Source organism: Cloeon dipterum, chromosome 3 (genome assembly GCF_949628265.1).
Source record: "Cloeon dipterum chromosome 3, ieCloDipt1.1, whole genome shotgun sequence".
In the NCBI taxonomy this organism is placed as follows: Eukaryota; Metazoa; Arthropoda; class Insecta; order Ephemeroptera; family Baetidae; genus Cloeon; species Cloeon dipterum.
In genome coordinates, this window is record NC_088788.1 from 36,492,336 (window position 1) to 36,511,307 (window position 18,972).

An 18,972-nucleotide genomic window follows, 5' to 3' on the forward strand; every position below is an offset into this window, starting at 1 on the left:
AACTTCAAATTTCTACTCCTTGAAAATTTCTAGCCATGCAACATTTTATTCCACAGTAACTAAGAAAAATAAAAATAAATTATTCTTATTTTGAGATACGCTAATATTAAAAATTAACTCATATAAAAAAATTAAGTTTAAATATAAAAGTTGTAAGCTATCTGATTGAGCATTTTATGCCGCAAAGGTTCATTTTTCTAGCATAATTTGAACTCGAGAGAATCCGAAAGGCCCGTCTCTCCAGATTTTACGAATAAACATCATTACATGTATTCAAAATTTCAGACCATGCCAAACCTATTGTGGAAACGCCTCATATCTTTTTATTTTTAGATACGAAGATGATAAAAATATAAAACTGGAGCTGATATTGCCATGCAAATTGACGGAAAATCACTTTGAAGCAGTGTTTCTTTTGACGTGCAGACATTGTTTTCCTGGCTGGCTGGCTCGCTCGCTCGCGTGCGACGCACACGCGCGCACATATAGGGTGAGGGCGGCCAACCCTCTCGAAAATCATGCAGAGAACATCAATAATCGGCTTCCGACCACAGCCATAAATAAATCGAAAACACGATTGTCGGAAACTGCGATTGGTCGGCGCGTTCGCAAGCAAGCAAGGCAGAAAGCAAAAGTGCAACATTTGTTTTTTCGGGCCTGCCGGCCGGCCGGCCGGCGCGGCTGCACCGGGGGCGGCGGTGGCGGCGTAGGCGAGGGGTGCAGGCGCCGCCGCGGCCAAGCCCGCGCGCTCAGTGCGAAGTTGGAAGCGGCGGCGAACACACGCGCGGCTCCGAGTCGGTGCGGCTCGACCAGTGCTCCTGCCTCTGCTTGCTAACTCAATCAAGACGCAGCCCGTTGAGTTTCAAAGCGCGCCACTTTGGTTGCTCCAATCGTTGTGGTAAGTTGATTTGCAGCTTCCTTTTCCTTTTCTTTGATCACGCCTAACTTGATTTTTTATCCCGTCGCCGCCGACGTTGCCAATTCCGAATTCGCTCCGCAATCCGCAACAAGCATTCGAGCACAAAACGGATAAATCGGTTAACTTCAAAGACGGTGCGGTTTAAAAAAAAATACGAGCTGAAGTGATTGAGGCTCTTCGTATTACAGAGTAAATTCTGATTGTTGATCATTTTAAAGAAAAGCGAACGTTTTCACGTTTTAATTTTTTTTAAAACTAAAAACCATTTTTAAAATTACATAAGGGGATGGTTATCTAAGTCTAAAAATTTGATAAAAAATTAGCTCTTTCCAATACTAGAAAAATCATTCTTCAATTTTGTGATTGAAAAAATAGCTGATATATTTTCAATAGTGAAGTAATGTATTGAAAGGCAATCTTGCGACTGGATGGAACCTGCAAACGGGCAAATCAAATGAATTGACAATGAGGCGGTCAATTAATGGTCTATCAGGTCTGCGGCACGCAGGCTTCGCTAATTTTAATGAATACATGTGTGGTACGAGAGTGTGTGTGAATGTTCACTGAGCGTGCGGCTTCAATTTGAAGCAAACGAGCAATAATTGGGTGTCGCAATAGTCGACGGCATGCAGGTTTTTGTGCCAAAGCTCTAATTTGCACCAGTTCGCAATTATATTTCGCGTCCAATCTCGATGTTTTCCTCTTTTCAAAGTGGAACAGTCGATGAATGTTGCTGGATATGATTGTTTTGCGTGACCGCAGCTACAAAGGTGCAATTGAAGCGGTGCAGGTCGGACATGCAATGTTGAAACACGAATTAAATACACATAGTGACTCACTCGCGATCCCCCGTCGTAAAATGTCCAGTGAATCACCCGGCCGCTTTTTATGATTCACGATTCTTTTCGCGTCCGAAAATTTAATGATATTACCTCAAATTTGGCTTTTTGTACGAACGATAAAATGTTACGAGGCCTCGTAAACTGTTTTATATGCCTTTGGCTGTAAGCACAAATGTTCAAAACCGTTGATTTGGCTAACAGTGAATTTTAATGAGACTAATTTGCATTTAAATCGTGAATGACGATTGATTACATGATTTTTCGAAAGTTCTAGGATCTTGCTTCAGTATTTAATTAAAAAAGAATGATTAAATAGCTCCTAAAAATAAGTTCAACCCTGATTTTTTGGAAAGCGTAACTATTTTCACGACCAGTGCAGCAAATCAGCCAATGAATCAGTTCATTCAACGTGTGACACTGTGTGGTAATGCAGCCGGAAAACGAGCGCCCCTGCACACTCTCAACGCAAGCGAATTGCACGTATGTTTGTTTGTCTAGCGAGCGAGCGAGCGAACGGTGCAAATTAAAATCCGCAGCACAGTTTGGTGCAGTGACGAGATAGAGCGAGGGACGAAATGAAATTAAAGCTTCGGACGGAAGGGGGAGGGGGCGGAGGAAATTGAAGGCTGACTGCAGTGTGGGAGTGAGTCTGGCGGGCGCAGTTATCTCGCAAAGGCATTTCTGCCTCCAACATCTCTTTGCAAAAAATTTGGCGAGAGAGAGAGAGAGAGAGAGAGAGAGAGAGAGAGAGAGAGAGCACAGTCGTTATCATCAGTCGCTATGCTCTTTCAAAACATTGGGCCAACAACCGACCCGCGGTCTCGCAATTTTCGCTTGCGGTGGCAAGAAAATATGGTCTAACGAACAGCTTGTAGGATTTTGGTGAAAATTCATTCTCGGCCTTAACAGGAAAATCCCCAATTAAAATTTTCATAACAAACGTTAACCATCAGGTTAACGCTCGGATTGTTTTCACAGCAAGTAATTTCGTCGATATACATATTTAATTTTAATAGAACCCGAGATTTCTCTGAAACCCTGTTTTTTTAGATGGCCTCCGAAAGAAAAAAGACGTTTTTCACCAATTCTTGGCTTCTAACAATCAGATTTAGATTGAGAAAAATGCACACCGTTGAACTCGTCATGACCTTCCTTAGATAGTCAAATAACTACAAAACCCTTCAACCCCTTTTCCACCCCATTTAAAACAGTAAAATAATGCTCTTTTGCTGGTTTGAAGCAATTTAAATTAGCATGCAAACAATTTCACGCATGAATTCAATCGGATCAATAATCCCTCAATCTTACCCCAAGAATGCAAGTTGTTCGGAATTTGAAAATTTTACTCATTTTCAACTTCATCAGAGGGTCAAGATTATCTAATTGTAAGTACCATTTTCACCCTCTGTATTCTATTTTTATAACTAAAATGTTTAGAACTTTTTATTCGATATGCAAATTAACAAATAGAGTTGAATAAATTGTATACAACAACGATATTTATGCACAAACGATTGCAGGCAGTAAAACTGGTCAGTTAAATGGCATGTCCATTTTCTGAAATCTTGGAGGGTCAGGAGGTCCAAATAAACAATGAACTTATCAGACTGGTGCGGTTCATACAAATGCAGTTGAGGAATGTTGTTCGTGGAATAAAGATTGAGTCGATCGATATGAATTCTCCAGATAGACGCAAATCCATTCGAAAATAGCGAGGATAAGCAGCAGCAGGCATGCCTGCGACTGAAACAGAAGCTGGGAGAGCGATAAACGAAATCGGCGCAGCCCGAGGCCCATTCGGGGCTATATTGAGACCCACTTCTCTCTCTCTCTCTCTCTCTCTCTCTCTCTTTCTCTGTGGAGGAATGTGTGTGCGTGGTGCGGTGGGCACGCAGCGCACACAAGAAAAGTTTAAACTGCCACACTGGTCCGGCGGCACGTTGCGCTGACTCGGCCTCGGCCGTTGGCGCGTGCACTTGAATGGGCATCGACCACAAAGCGCGCGCTCCGAGTGTAGCAGCAAAACATATTTTGCCCGGCAGCAGCCTTTCTCCCTCTATGTAATGTATTTGCGACTGTGGAGTTATAAATTTTTACGGCGTGCTCTTGTTAAAATATGGACAACGTGTCCTCCGAGGGCAACTCCACATTAATTTTCGTCACCAAGCGCCCGCTCCCTTTTCAGCCTTTTCGCACTTTCTTTCTTCTCTCATTAACCTCCGGGCGGATCGGTCCGGCGCAAATTGTTTTTCCTCCTTTTACGTCAGCATCCACGCGCAGTCGGAGGATTAACGTGATTTTGGCTCTCCTTTCAAGTCGAGGAACTTCTTGACTTTGAACGCTATATTGGCACAAATAAATTTGAAAAGCTTGAGTCGAAGTTTCGCCTTTGTGCCCCCGTAACCATCTTAATATGCCAAAAGACATCTAAATTCTGCTTAAATGCCATTTCCAATGCCTTGAAACTATTTTTACTCGCGAGGGAGAATTTCCTGGCGATGTCCTCGTTGGTTTCAGTTGAGATTTCTATTGTTCTCGGCATGTTTCGGTTCCACATGAGAATCGGTACAGTTACAGTTTCTTACAGTAAACATTGTCAAAAAATATTGTGATAAATTATTGCTTGTAACAGGAAGGAGAACTTTAGCTTATATTCTATTCAACACTTCTTGAGTGATTTTCCAAAGATTCTGAAATAAAATTTTTCCATTTCCATTTATTCCATTCAAAGAGAATTTTCTTCTGTAAATGCGTGCTTTGAACTTTGAGAGAGGCAAAAAAAAATTCTCGTTCCAGCTTAGTGCAACGCATAAGCTGCTTTTTCATGTCGCTTGCAAGCACTCGGTGCCAATCACAATTCCTTGCGCTTAATAAAATTTAGTTGCGCGCGCGGTGCACTGTGTTGGGAGGTAATGCGATTAAAACGTCAAGTGCCACAACATGTGACTTGTTTATGGCGGTGACAAAGGGCTGTTTCGCTCTCAATTATCCCTGCCTCGCATACGCTGCTGCAGATGATTCAAATTTAATTTCGCGCCTTCTCAGTGAACAAGAAAGCGAGTGCGGCCGTGCGGTGCCGCAGCAACAAGCGTGCATGCCGGCTTTTTTAGTGGGCTGCATGAGTTAACCTTTTCACCCTTGCAAATTGAGTTTGTTTACACGCCTCAAAGGTGAAAATTATGTAGGCCTTTGTTCCTGGTGTGCATATTTTAAGGGCAACGAGAATATTCATGTATGTGTTAGCTACACTGGTCGGAATTTAAGGAAATTAGCCAATAAAGAACATTCATTTGGATAAAATCCTTGTAATTATTACTAAAAATAGATAGGAACCAGCCCGTTGGCTCGCATTGTTAAGGCATTCTCAGGAGTGTCAGAGCAATGGGAGGTATTTGAGCAGTTCGGAGATCTAATACTGGCCACCCAATGTCAGAGATGGCAAAAAGTAGTTAGTTTAGTGACTCGAAATGCTAAAATTGCTCAACGGGCTGGGAGGCGACTCGCTACTTGCTGGTTTGCACCTTTCCAGCATGCGTGATTTGGCTTCACGGGACGAATGTCTAGCGTTTCAATGCAGTCCTCGGTGCGGAGGCAAGTGGCCCTTGAGTGGGCTGGGTCCCTGTGCGGCCTGGTGCGCCCATGTTATCCGTTCGCGTGTTATTGGGACCCGGGTTTCAGCATTCGTGCTAGTACAGTGCGCGCCCTTCCCGGTCCGAGAGGACAGGGATAAAAAAGAAAAAAAATCGAAATCGAGCGAAAAATGCATTAATTTTTCGAGACTTTTGGCAAATTCTGAAATTTAACTGTTCTTTGGTCCTGATTTTAGAGATAAAAACTCAAAGAACTAATTGCTGTAGTCAACAATGTAAAATGTGTGCGTAATTGTTGGCCTGTATTAGCTCTACCTCCTTCAACCGAGGAGCGTTTTTCCTTAAAATTTCGATTACATCTCGGATGCGCAGTAATTTGAACTCTGCGCAATAAAAGCTTTTCTCTCTAGAGTGGAATAATATCAATATCATAGCTCCCACGCTGTCACAATGGAGATGAATGCAAATCGCGGAAGCTCTTATTAACGATCTCGTTACCAGTCAAATATTAAATCGGATGCTTTTAAGCTTTCCATTTGCGGACATTTTCTGCTAAACACACGTGGTGAGAGAGCGTTGAAAGCGCGCCAGTCATTATTCCAGAAGGCTGAGTCGTCTAATGGGATAAAATGGTTGCAAAAAGCAATTTGCACACCTGCTCGAGTTGTTCGACGCGTGCCCTGCCGGTGTGGCAAACGGAGCAAACATCTTTCCGCGCTGCAGCGCCGCACGCCCACTTGACTCTCTCTCTCTCTCTCCCCAATATGTATTTTAATGTACACACATTTTGATTCAGCAGCTCTGGCAGCACGCGTGCGAATGCGAACGGCTCCTCTGGCTGCTGGCAAGCGCCTTATTATTCGCATAAATATTCGGGAAACCATCTCTGAACGTGTGCGTTTTTCTCGGCACTGCAGCACTCAGAGAGACGGGCCAAATTTATATTCTGCCTCTATGCGCAGGATTAAATTTCGCTGGAAATTCACATTTCATTTCACACGCTCGCAACGCGCCGTGCGAACAACTTTGACAAACATCTCGACGCAGAGCCAGTCGAGATGTTGTTTTTTACGCCAAGATTAATTATAATAAACGGCGCAACGCGCGTCTTTTTGCTGCTCGCCCTAAAGACGGACTTGTTTCGTCAAACTAATTTCAGCGAAACTTTTTGGACGCCGGCGAGAGTGAGTTTGTTTTAATGGAGCCGTCAGCACTCCAGCTTTTTGTGCGCTCCTCTCTTCATATATCGAAGCACTGCCTTAAGAACAGAAGTCACGTATCCGCGCGCAGCTCCTGAAATATTCTTCTGCAGACACATGCTGCCGGCTTATCCGGAAAATTTTTCCAAACCGTTATCTCGATCGTGATTTATGGTTTGTACAAACCGGGTTTTTTCAGCAAATCAGAGACACTACGTTAGTTTATCTCAGCTCGTTTGTCTTGTTGAGACAAATTTAACGGTTTTTTAGTTTTTGTTCCATCCAGGATCACCCTGAGCAGTTATTAAGTACTCAAAATTCTCAGGGTCATGCCAGGTACAGACCCTGGTGGTCATTTGGACCCTCCTAGGTCTACCCTAGGGCCTTAAGGGTTAAAACCACTTGAATTTTGAATTTTCGAAAAAAGGTCGAATAATGTGACCTTCGACTTGGGAATGTTTTGTAAATTGAATCTTGTTCAGGGTCGAAAACTAGGCTGGGCAGGGAAAATTCCAAATGATATCTCAACGCAGTCAAAAGTTGGTCATCATTGTCCTCATTGTCCAGCAGCTGTCCACGACCAAGTCTGCAAGACTTCCCAACCATCAGGAGACAGCTATTAAGTTCAAGCGTTTCAAACTGAGACACTTCGAAAGGTGTTTCAATCAGAGATACTTTTTCAGAAAGTGTTTCACACGAAGACACTTTCTCGGAAAGTGTTTCAATTAGAGACACTTCCACTGAAAAGTGTCTCAATTTGAAACACTTTTCAAAGTGTCTCAGATAGAGATTTTTTGTGTGTGGGTAGATTGCGACGAGAGGAATAATAATAATCTTTATTTGAATTTTGGCATGCACATAACTCATCTCTAGCGGTATCTAGCGAAAAATCGATAAATTTGGCGGTAAATCTGAGTGCGGAATTCTAAATAATTACTTAAAGACCGTCTTTGACGAAGTTTCTGAGCACTCCAATCGATTCTTGAGGGTCAAATTAGGTAAGGTGTTTTTTTCCGACGAAAAGTGCAGCGCGACGTGCGTAGCACAAGTTGAACTTTTTTTCCCGCCAAAACAATATGAAGGCGAGAAGTGCGCATGCGTCATAGCTGGCTGGATCTGACAAAGAAGTCGTTCGTACTGGCGGTCTCTCTGCAAGTTTAGTGCTCAAACTAGTTCTGACGCATGCGCAGTTCTCGCAATCATATTTTTTTGGCGGGAAAAAAGTTCGCAAGTCACTTTGGACTTTTTGGCCTGAAAAAACATCCACTTTATCTAATTCAACCCTCAAGAATCGATTGGTGTGCTCAGAAACATCGTCAAAGACGGTCTTTAAGCTGACTGAGCAATCATTCGGAACGAACTTGTTTGAAACATCTCCCAGAAAATTTAGCATTTTTTGTAGTTGACACCATGCGTTGAAATAAAAAAGCTCTTTATATCAAAGTGTAAATTACAATTAGTTCATGTTGAGCGCATTAAAGGGAAATCGGAAGCAATGTGATTTGCATTTGGCTCAAAAGCAGCTCGCTGATCTGTATTAAAACACCCATTAGCAATGCTAATTATACTTGAAAGGCATTCCTTAATATCAAATAATTTAATCTCTCGATTGAATAATTATTTGACTGAACCAGTTTCTTCGAGTAACGATTTATGCTAATCCTCTGACGTCATAGCGATGGCAAGTTTTGTTATCCCCGATTCGCCCTTGATTATTGTTGAAAACAAACGGAAATGGTCGATATAGTGGATGGAGCTCATCAATCGCCCACGGCGACAAACCTCGCTCACCGTTTAGCCCCAATTAATTAGCTAATTAGAAAGATACATTACCGCAGCAGAAACATGGGTCCCGGCCGGATTATACGCTAAAAGCAGCAGCCGCGCCGGATTTCGCCCGGGTAAACAAATATTTTTCAGGGATGAGAGCGGCGCTCGTAATAATAAAGCGGACAAACTTGTTCCCGAGCACTTTAATTCGCCATTAAGGGCTGCGTGTCGTGCTCATCTCGCTAGCTGCCAGTGTTTGCAGCATTGCAGATGAGACGCGCCGTCACGTGGACTTCTCGCAGCGTCGGCAACAGCGAGAACAACGCAGCGGCAATTTCCTATCCCGCCGCCGCCGCTGCTGCGAACTCTATTTCCTTAATAGACTTGTAGTAGCAGCTCCTCTCACCGAACGGTAATTTGCATTTAATACTTTCGAAAACTTTGCCGGCGACTGCGAAAGGATTTTGCGAGATTTAGGGGCTCGCCTGCACTCGGCTCGCCACCCCCTGATATAAGTAGCTATTCCACCGGCGTTTGCATGAAAAAGGAAAGAAAAAATGGCACATTCTCGAGGAAAATATGTTGGCTGTGTGTTTCGACCCTTATTTTCTGTTCCTACCACCATGAAATATGAGCTTTTGCCTCTTTCTCTCTCTCCTTGCGAAAGTATTAACTTGAGCTTGAAAAAGTTGCTATTTTGCTGACGTTTGTTTTTCCCTTTCTTCCATTTAAACTCACTCATACGAATTCTGAGTGGCAATTCATTGCCTGACTAAAGCTAGATGCTCCTTCAACGTAGAAAGTCGCAGTGACTTTTCCCAGTTTATTACCTATCATCTTTACCAGGGGAAATAAAGAAAAAATGTCATTACCAAACGGTTTGAATAAGTGTAAGGCATTCGTGCGATGAATTGAAAAGCTCAAGAAGACTGTTGAAATGATTTTAGTGTTGTATTTACACGTTAAGTCCAATCAATTAAACTTTGAGAGAAAATTTCAGGGTGGTTTTAGCAGTGTCAAGATAATTTGACGAAATTCTCACACCATAGATCAGACATTTTTGGCGAATTTTGATAAATAAAAATGCAATTTAAAAGCTAAGGTGTGCGTTGAGCTCTTCTCGTCAAGCCCGATCAAAAGAACAACAAATTGGAAGTCATCGGTAAAGGTCAAAGGTCTCCATGGGTCATTTTAAAAATTTGAAAACCAGTGAGATACTTTAAAAATCCGAAACGCCCCTAAAAAGTGGTCTCAGGGTATATGTGAACTTGTGTGAAAATATCAAGGTCACATTCGGCTTCGTTTTCGAGAAAATTTTTAATTTCGAAAAATACATTTTTTCAATTTTTGCACATGTTGTGAGCGCCAAATCTCGAGTTTTAAGGGTCAGAAATGCAAAAACTGCACACCGTTCGATTTGGCTTTACTTCCTCTGGTAGACTGAATAGTTTTTGGGGTGCTCACTTCTCACCCCAGAACCCCTATTGGCCATAATTTCATTCCCCGAGTCGAAAAATGAATATTTTAAACCGTCACGCATTGATTTTGGAAATTTGACATTACTGTTTTAAGCGCAGGTAGGAATTCTCATATTTTGAATGGGTGTTTGTTGCGAAGGAAACGAACAGCAAATGAAGAAGGCGTAGGGCTTATTGTGCGATGAAAAAATGAGAAATAAAATGCAAACCAACAAAAAAGGGAAAGCGGGCAAGATGATAAAAAGCTTTTAGCGCGCGCATCTCTGGGTGGCTCGTTTGCGTTAACAAGCTGTAACTTGCTCCGCGCGGCGTTGAAATTCGCAGCTTTTCAGTCTGACGAGAAGCGTAATCAAATTTTTTCGCCATTCCGCTCTGGCATAACAATTCACGTAATGATTTTTCTCTCGAGATTCGCCACGTCGCTGCTTTTCACCGCGGCGCGCGCGAGAATGGAAGGCGGCAAAATCCACGTCCTGTTTCCGCTTCATTTAACCTCGTATTCTTCGCGCGCGCAGATTTGACAAACCTATGGAAAAAGAGGCCGCTTCTTCGCTCGCACAAAAGAAAACACGCCAGCCACTTTTGCACGAGAGATAATCACGTTAGCGCGTAAAATGGAATTGGATCGTTCTTCTCCTTTTGCATGCAAAATGCTTTTTCCCGCATTCTGCTTCCGATGGAAATGCCGAGCGAGCGCCCGACACTTTATTTTCGGCCAGCAAATAATTTGGCCCCGGCAATTCATTTCTGCCTCGCAACTCGGCGCCCACGGGGAAAAATTTAATCAGTTCTCGACGCGTTGCTACATTTTCGCGGACGCTTATTTTATCGCCTGTTTGTTTTGCCTTTTTTAAAAATAAAAGCCCGTTTTGCTCTCGCGGAGCGCAGTGCAAAATTTCCGGAGACTGAAAAATTGCAGGTTGTCGGGAAAATAATTCTGAAACACTGGAGGAACACAAAGCCTTTTTTGTTTTTGATGGCCAAGAAAAATTCCATCTGCCACGCATGACGGACCTTCGCCTCAAATCTCCATTTCAGCGGAATGATTAGAGAGACAGCGCGTCCCAAAGGGTTGTGACCATAAAGTTATTGACAAACTTTGCTCAAGAGGCCGAAACAAAGGAAAAAGTGCCCCGAGCTGCGTCCGACGGATTATTTGGCCCGGCTCCTCCCTCTCTGCAGACTCTTTGCTTATAGTATAATATATCGGTTGCCAGCCTTTAAAGTTGCAAAATCACGTGTCCAGCCCCGCAAGGGCGCGTCGCCCCTCCACTTCATTGTTCTCGTCGTCGGGCTTTTATAGCTTCGGGGAAACATGAGAGAGAAAAAGCCGCTCCATTGCGCATTGATTGGAGACATGATGCAAATTGATTGTGTGCCATGCCAAATTGCTGTCTGGCTCCTCCTTGACGCCAAGCAGAGCAGTCTTTAGGGGCGAACGTGCTGATGTGTCGAGATCAAGGACAATCGCAATGTCTTGAGTAAAAAAGTCACCAATAAAGATTGATTGTTCTGTAAATTCAGCTGTTAAATATTTGCGTAAAACAAAACAATATTTGCGTTTAATCTCAGGTGCCAATTTCACGCACGTATATATATCAAACACGAATTCGAGAAATTTCAATTTCACGCCAACAATGTGTTGCCAGAGCACGTAACTCTCAAGAAATCCAAGTTCACCTCATTAATGTATTTAAACCGTGGGAGCTGGCTGTTTGCAAAGCGGCTGGGAAGCGCCACGCGGTGAACAAATTTGCTGACGGCGTCGAAAGCGACTTTGACGGAGAGCACACATCACATGTTATAATATAGCCAGAAACACCACACCTCGAATGCGCGCGTCGGCGCCAAACGCGGCCAGCCGAGCACTCGGGCTGCGTTCGCGGCCGGAAGAAGAAAAATGTAGCCTTTTTCCTGACAGCCCGCTCGCTATTCAAATGCAGATTCGTGCGCGAGGGAGCGGAGGAGCAAAGAGAGAGAGAGAGAACCAGCCAGCCGAGTTTGTATGCAAGCGTGGGCCGGCGATAAATCTTTTGATATGTATTTACTGCCAAGTGTAAAAAAGTCGTTTACTAATGGACGTGATTCTCATACGCAGGGCCTTCTGCATGTCTATTCACAGAGAGAGAGAGAGAGAGAGAGAGAGAGAGAGAGAGAGAGAGAGAGAGAGAGAGAGAGAGAGAGAGAGAGAGAGAGAGAGAGAGAGAGAGAGAGAGAGAGAGAGAGAGAGAGAGAGAGAGAGAGAGAGAGCTGCTTTTAACACAGTTAGTTGCCGGCGCGGAATTAAATTAGCAGCTGGTGCTGCTGGCCGAGCCTAATTGAAAACACGGAAAGCTCTTTGGCTCATACTCGCGTGCAGACATGCATGCGAGTTCTCTGTGCCGTTTGTTCTCTCGATTGCACACACAGCACAGCGTTTTAATTGTTCGCGACGAGGGCGAAAAACGAGCGAAAATAATGCAATGCAAACAAAGTCACAGAGCTGAGAGGAGCTGCCCGCGCGCTGCATGGGAAAGTGCAGAGTTGCTTTATAATTGTGTCAATGTTTGTGCTCCGCGTGTCACGTTAAACGAGCTTGGAGCGGCTGCAAAACAAAGTGCTCCTTTCAGGCCGCGGCCAAGCTCTAGTTTAAATCGAGCGCCGCGGACGCTCGGTTAATATTTGAATAACGACTACAGTTGTTTCGGAACTATGCCAGCCGACTTTTTGCTCTTGGCCTTGCTAATTGGCTATTCTGGTCAGTCAAGTTATCTAGTTCCTCTTTGCTCATTACAAGTACTCAGTGTTCAGCAAAAAGCAGTGGTATTGATTAGCTCTGTCGCAGGCTTTGTAAGTTAGTCTTGATTAAGACAAATTCGAGCATGAAATAAGCTACGCACATTCGTCTCGAGGCTTGGGAGACAATCGAAATTGAGACAAATGAGCCAGACGCTGAAGAATGACGGCATCCCTGCTGGCGTCATTCATCTCATCAATTTCTTGCTTCTGCCGAGCTAGCAGTGGATTTTTGCATAATTCAGCCAGCTATAGCCCAGGAAGCTCAATGAGCCGGCCCGGCGTCTTTTAATGGCCAAATAAAACTCTCGTTAAATTTAATGAATTTCGGTGCCCATCCATCGGCTCAAGAGACCCTTGCCGGAGCGTGAGCCGAATTCCAGCCCGACATACACGCGCCTCTCTCTATCTACATAATACAGCGAAAAGCCGAGCCACAAGAGGAGGTGCTTGTTTCAACTCTTCAACCTGGTCAAAAACACTTGACCAAGTGACTGCTCATGAAATGCGCTGCGTATGAAAAGAGACACCGATCTCGTTATGGGAAAAAGCCCGGTTATATTTATTCTCACTCGCCGCCAAGTGAATATGATAGGCCATTCTTTTGTTGCCGACAAAAAGCCTTCTATATTCAAGCATCAGCAAAAGCATATATTGATTTTGCGCCCGTCTGAAGAGGATCGCGACCATTTCGCTTCGTTTGACCGTATTCAAAACATCCATTCATGTTATTTATTCCTACTGTCATAGTTACAAAATTTAAATACATAAAATTAAGACATGGTAAGAATGGGCAAGCAAATGCTAGCAGAAAACTGCAAAAACGCTTGAAAACCAAAGTTATCTCACGCCGCACTGAGCCGCATGTTTATCAACAGAAATATTTGCCATATTGTAATGGCACGTGGCTCAATTGCTAACTAGTTTTCTCACATTAATTAATTACAAGTTGATTTCGTGGTTGAGCCAACCTTCATTATTCCACCACTTGGATCTAGAAGTTTTCCCCAGACGGTTTTTACGCCTGCATCATTATTTGGTATCCATGCAAGTCGAAAAATTTACGACTTTTGGAGAGCGTTATTGGTACGTGCTCCTACACTAAATAAATATAAATTTGCAGCAATCAATTTCACTTTTGGTAATAATTTTTCTGATATATACAAAATGCCCCTATCTCATATCTTAAAGACCGTCTTTGTCGAAGTTACTGAGCACACCAATCGATTCTTGTGGGTCGAATTAGGTAAAGTGAATAAATTTCCGACCAAAAAGTCCAGCGCGACCTGCGTAGCACAAGTAGAACTTTTTCCCCCGCGAAAACAATATAAATGCGAGAATTGCGCATGCGTCAGAGCTGGCTGGATCTGACAAATAAGAAATTTGCAAGTGCTCAAACCAGCTCTGACGCATCGACGCATGAGCAGTTCTCGCAAATAGGTTCGTGTTGATTTGGCGGGAAAAAAGTTCGCACGTCGCGCTCGACTTTTTGGTCGGAAAAAACATCCACTTTATACCTAATTCGACCCGCAAGAATCGATTGGTGTGCTCAGAAACTTGGTCAAAAACGGTCTTTAAAAAATCATACTCATTGTCAATTGAATTTTACAAAACATTTCCTGGTGGATATTCTAGATTCGATTGGAAGTTTCCATCTTTTTATTGAATCACAAACTTGTACATGATGTGAACAAGTTGTGCCGAAAGATTTATTTTGGTGCCTCCCTATATTTCTAATTTGAAATTTTCCGCTCATGATACTGGGGCAAAATTTATTCAACCTAATCAGTTTAGCGTCGATTTTTATTAGTAGAAATATCCCTGGGGATCCACTGGGGGTTGGCACCGCAGAGGCAAATTGACGCAATCGAGGAAAACCAGTGTATTTTCACAGTTGGGGAAAAAATGTACATTTGTTGACGCAATCCAATTTCCACTAGCAGCTTGAATGATGTGTAATTTACGGCTTGCCTATGTGTGTACGAGCAAAAGCAGAACCTATTTTCCGTGTGTTTGCATTCTGCGTTGTGTCAGCAAACACACGTGCTCGAGCAGAGAGTGACGTGATGCGCGGCAGTTTGCAACTGGGCAAATTACCGCCGCACCGAAGATTCTGTTTGCCGGCATGCAAACCGGCAATCTGCTTGCTAGAAGCGGAGAAACAAAAACAGCGCACCACTTTCCACTTCTGTGAACTGTGCACTGTCGAAGAAATTGCTCTCGGCGCAGATGGAAATTACTACCTTCTGCTTATCGACAACAATTCTGCTGTGAAAAGAGTAAATTGTAAAGTTCCACTGCAGCGATTTTTTTACGTGGGAGTTAATTGGAGTCTGTTCCTCGGCATAAAATTTTAATTAAGCCGCAGCCTGTCGAAGTGCCTGGATTGGGCAAAAGTTATGGCAGCGGCTCTCCGTCCGGTAATCCAACCGACGCAAGCAGCCGGGCTTATCAAGTTTGAGATGAAAAAATACACACGTATATTTTAGCTGGTTAGCGAGCAAGGGGCGCAGTCTGTCAGATTACGGCCTCAATCTCTCAGTTTGGCTGGAACGCGCCGCGCACTTTAATAACAGTTACTGCGGACCGACCGAAAGCTCACAGAATTCGGGAAGCTCGCATCTCTGTGGCCACACTCCGTCCTGACAATCATTTTCTCCAGCTGCTGACCGACCGGCGATATTTCGTCAAGCACTTTTCATTTCCCCTGCGCATAAAACTTTTGACTCGCCCTCCCGCTGCCGGCCCGGTCGGAAATGAATTTTTTACCGTATCCTCGAAGAAGATCGGTCCGGCCGGGGAATTTTCCTACAAACTGCTTTATTGGCGAGCAATAAAATTTCAGATAGCAATCCTATTTGCTCGGTCGGAAACAGATTTGCGTCTCGCCCCGCCTTATTGCGTATTGTTCCCGACAGGCAAATGTTAACCATCTCGAGAGGCAGGGCAAAGTTTCCTCGTAGTCGTTTATGCTTAATGAAAAAGGTGCGCGCGCGAGATACGTTTGTCGTGGAAAAAGAATGCTCGGCGACAATGACGACGGTTTCAAGGGAGTATGAAAGCAAACTGCTTGCTTGCAGGAATCCCTTTTGGCACATAGAGGCACTCACAATTATAGAGATTACACTGTCGCGCACTCACTGCTGCACTCGGGACGTTTCTTTGTGAAATAGAGGTCGGGCGAAACATCAAGGAGTGTTTGTTTATTGTCTACCTGGCGTAAATTCCAGCCAGCCATCTCATTTAGCTGCGAGTTTCGTCAAAGAATAAGGCGCGCCCGCCGAGACTCGCTCATTAACGGGCTTGTGTGCCGAGCGCGCCGACAAATTAATTGCCTGGCATGCAAACATGCACGCCAGTATTTTGATGAGCTCGCACAAACGCACGCGATTATGCCCCTCGCTCTCCAGATGGAGAAACGTCTTTGTTGCAAAATGCATCGTGCACATGCCTGCCAGCGCTGCCACTCGAAGAAAAACGAAACGGGCTTGCTTTGCCTTTTCAAAGCCTTCAAAAGGGGAAACCTAAAATATACTTGGAGAGCAAGCATTTCCAGCAGAGAACGGAGCTGCCATGTAATATCGTAATATCAAAAACTTGAGCACCCAATATAGTTTGTTTTAAATTGTGAACACCACAAGAAAGCAACCCAATGATTTATCATCGTTTAAATTTCAACATTTAACACAGTTAAAGTTGCAATTTAATTTTTAAAGACCGTCTTTGACGGAGCACACTAATCGATTGTTGAGAGTCGAATTAGGTAAAATGGATGTTTTTCCCACCAAAAAGTCCAGCGCAACGTGCGAACTTTATTTCCGCCAAAGCAATATGAATGCGAGAACTGCGCATGCGTCAGAGCTGGCTGGATCTGACAAAGAAGTCATTCAGGTGGTCTCTCTGCAAGTGCCCAAACCAGCTCTGATGCATGCGCAGGTCTTGCATGTAGGTTCATATTGTTTTGGTGGGAAAAAACATTCATTTTACCTAGAGCGACCCTCAAGTATCGATTGGAATGTTCAGAAACTTCGTCAAAGACGGTCTTTAACAGTGCTGAACGGATGGATTCTTGAGGGTTGAGGGTTGAGTTAGAGCAGATGTATCATTAAATCGAAAATTTGGCTTGTATCTATAGAAAATAGTGCCATATGACCAATCAGAGAAGAGAGCAGTTTTCTCTAATTGGCGAAACAGCAGAGCAAGCAACAACGCAGAACAGCCTTTTGTCGCTTCTGATGACTGTCGCTGTGGCGCTGCTGTCTGATCTTAAGGAAACACCACAAGCCAATCAGATCCTTTTTCGGCGATCTTGGTTGAAACAAAAAACCGCGAAATTTATGACTATTTTCAGCAGATGATATTCAGCAGGTCGTGCTGAATTTTTGACTGCCTGAATTCATCTGCCAAACCTAATCAGCAATCAATTGGCAGTGAAAAAAAATTTAATTGCAATTGCAATGAATCTTTAAGGTATTGAAATCCATCCCCACGATTTAAATTGCGTGTTCATATTTTCGAGCATGTCAGCAATTTACAGAGCCGACCAACCAGGGCTCCCTTGCGCAATCATTACACGTCAGCACGCGATTATGAATGCTCTAATTAAAATCCCAAGAGGCAGCACGAGTGAGGAAGAGAGATGCATTGGGCGTATGACGGTTCTTATATGCAGCCTTATTAGAGCGTGCGAATATTAATTATGGTGCGGCTGTGTGAAACACGATGCAGCGTGCCGTTGGTTCGGTTTCATCCAGATCTCGAGCTACTAATGAGTGCACGCGTGCAGAATTAAAGGGTCCCGATATAATTGCAGTGGTGGCTAGGGTTTCCCGAGTGCGTCACACACGCCGTCGGTACACGAGTTGCACCGTGTTTGTGTGCATAATTAATGCTTACAGCTCTCTGTCGTGTTTGTTCATCATCATAAACAGCAGCGTGTGCACACGTTGTTTGGCATGCTTGCGAAGAATCGGAATTTTTAATGCACTCCTGCGCTTGCACATCGTGTTTTACTTGGATTTTTCCGCTCACAGCAGCTAACCCTTTCAGCGTGTTTGCGCTACATTAATTTGCTGCAGCAGCATTCTAGTGAGTGTGATTTATCGGCTTTTTGCATTAAACTGGAAATAGCACCGCAGAGTGTAATAACACCCTGTGCCGATGAAAAAAACTCGGGAATAAAATTACAGTAAAAGATACAATAATATCGAGTATTTGTCGCATCAGGAGGGGAGGATTTAATGTGGAAAACCAAATTCACGCCTGCAGAGGACTCTGGACGTTCAAAACCATATCGAATTGCATTTGTGAACCTACCTGTGATACGAAAATGGTTCAAAAATTAAAGCTGTTATTGTTTTAAGCCTCTTTGTCATCAATTCAACTTCCAATAAAGGTTGCAGCCCATTCAAAAAGATTATTGTGGCAAAATGTCATGAAATTTGTGTTTCCGCATGTCTAAAATTATATTTCCACGAAATAATTGTTGTAGCGCTCACTTTCCTGAAGCAGCGTGAAGCGGAAACAGCTATTATCACTAACGTTTTTGCAGACTTAATGTTTCTCTTGAGTTTCCTCGTGTTTTGACAAAGTAAGCAGTCGTTAAACAAATTTGATTAAGCGTCTCGCATCTGAAGACCGTGCAGCGTTTTATAACTCAGAGAAGAAGGAACTCATTTTCATGCTGCGTCCGTCTGATAAGGGCGGGGGTGGGGGTGGGGGTGAGGGATCTCTGGCGAAATTTCACTCTTTTCTCTGGGGCTGACAAACGAGAGAAAGGCTGCGTCTTTTTACCTCATGCGAGAGGCTGATAAAAAATTACCCTTTGTGCTCGGGCGGCATGCCGAGTAGGCTTTCCTCAATTAAAAGAGCGAGGCCAAGCGGAAAATTGACTCGGCACGCTGCTGGTGGTCGCCGTAGCCTCGGCAAATCCGCACATTCGCCAGCACCGCTCAACGCACGAGAAACAGACAGAGACAACAAAAATAGCTAGCGCGCCGCCTGAGTGACTGCTGCCACGTCTTGCTATTCGCCGCACAGCCTCATTTTTTACCAGCAGGGGGCTGCATGCACATATCATACGTGAAGGGCCTCGAGTGCAGCACGTGCTTGCTTCTTTCTCTTTGCGAACCGATTTATTTGCACACGCACAACACAAGCCCGGAATGCCCGAATTTATCTGGCGAACGTCGTGAGAGAATGCGAGCGAGCACTCTCCGCGTCGCTCTCTCAATATTCAAACTTTCTCTGCGATCGGGTTGCCTCTTTAATGTAGTAGTCTATCCATTCGACGGAATGTAATATGAATATCTTTAGGAAAGACGAGGCGAGTTGAAAATTGGATATTCGAGTTACGCACTCGAGAACTTCTGTTTGCACACTTCTGTGTATTTTTTTAAA

The 18,972-nt window shown here is 43.9% G+C and overlaps 1 protein-coding gene across 1 annotated transcript in view; it reads left to right on the forward strand.

Moving 5' to 3' along the window:
• Window positions 1–740: 740 nt before the first annotated feature.
• Window positions 741–18,972, forward strand: part of LOC135939904 (uncharacterized) — a 62,197-nt gene continuing 43,965 nt past the window's right edge. Inside the window, exon 1 of the mRNA XM_065484513.1 lies at window positions 741–898. The gene's annotated coding sequence lies outside the window, so the exon portion shown is untranslated. The remainder of the gene's footprint in view (window positions 899–18,972) is intronic.